The following is a 1,428-nucleotide window of genomic DNA, read 5'->3' as shown; positions in this document are numbered from 1 at the left end:
AAAACCACCTAACTAACTCTCTCTCTCTCATTTTCGAAAATATCTCCCCTCTTTTTCAAAAATTCTTTTTAATTTATTAATTATTTTAATTTTTAAAATCTTAATTTTCGAAAATCACTAACACAATTTTAAAAACCAATTTTCAAAAATCACTAACTCCTTTTCAAAAATAATTTTCGAAAATTCCCTCTTTCTCTCTCATTCTATTCTATTTATTCATTCATATCCTAACATCTCATCTCACATCTCTTCCATCGGTACAGTTGTGTTTCTTCCTTTACATCACATTCTTTGTCTCCCACTCTTTTCTTCCACTCACAAAGGGATCCCTATACTGTGGTATAAAGGATCTCTATTATTATTATTATTATTTTTCTGTGCCTTCTTCTTTGTCATATGAGCAGGAGCAAGGACAAGAACATTATTGTGGAAGCAGATCCAGAACCTGAAAGGACTCTGAAGAGAAAATTAAGAGAAGCTAAAATACAACAATCCAGAGATAACCTTTTAGAAATTTTCGAACAGGCAAAGGAGATGGCAGCCGAAAATAATAATAATGTAAGGAAGATGCTTGGTGACTTTACTGCACCTAATTCCAATTTACATGGAAGAAGCATCTCCATTCCTGCCATTGGAGCAAACAAATTTGAGCTGAAACCTCAATTAGTTTCTCTGATGCAGCAGAACTGCAAGTTTCATGGACTTCCATCTGAAGATCCTTTTCAGTTTTTAACTGAATTCTTGCAGATATGTGATACTGTTAAGACTAATGGAATAGATCCTGAAGTCTACAGGCTCATGCTTTTCCCTTTTGCTGTAAGAGACAGAGCTAGATTATGGTTGGATTCTCAACCCAAAGACAGCCTGAACTCTTGGGATAAGCTGGTCACGACTTTCTTAGCCAAGTACTTTCCTCCTCAAAAGCTGAGCAAGCTTAGAGCTGATGTTCAAACCTTCAGACAGAAAGAAGGTGAATCTCTCTATGAAGCTTGGGAAAGATACAAACAGTTGACCAAAAAGTGTCCTTCTGACATGCTTTCAGAATGGACCATCATGGATATATTCTATGATGGTCTGTCTGAGTTATCTAAGATGTCATTGGATACTTCTGCAGGTGGATCCATTCACCTAAAGAAAACGCCTGCAGAAGCTCAAGAACTCATTGACATGGTTGCTAATAACTAGTTCATGTACACTTCTGAAAGGAATCCTGTGATTAATGGGACGCCTATGAAGAAGGGAGTTCTTGAGGTTGATACTCTGAATGCCATATTGGCTCAGAATAAAATATTGACTCAGCAAGTCAATATGATCTCTCAGAGTCTGCATGGAATGCAAGCTGCATCCAACAGTACTTAAGAGGCTTCTTCTGAAGAAGAAGCTTATGATCCTGAGAACCCTGCAATAGCAGAGGTAAATTACTTAGGT

At 37.0% G+C, this 1,428-nt stretch overlaps 1 non-coding gene across 1 annotated transcript; it reads right to left on the bottom strand.

The window, feature by feature from the left end:
- Nucleotides 1-930: 930 nt before the first annotated feature.
- LOC112746210 (small nucleolar RNA R71) lies at nt 931-1,038 on the bottom strand. Its single transcript, XR_003174105.1, has one exon. It is a non-coding gene; the product is annotated as a small nucleolar RNA R71 (small nucleolar RNA).
- Nucleotides 1,039-1,428: the final 390 nt, after the last annotated feature.

Source organism: Arachis hypogaea, chromosome 14, assembly GCF_003086295.3.
Source record: "Arachis hypogaea cultivar Tifrunner chromosome 14, arahy.Tifrunner.gnm2.J5K5, whole genome shotgun sequence".
NCBI lineage: Eukaryota > Viridiplantae > Streptophyta > Magnoliopsida > Fabales > Fabaceae > Arachis > Arachis hypogaea.
Note: the sequence above shows the minus strand (reverse complement) of the source record. Positions and strands in the feature narration are given on the sequence as shown.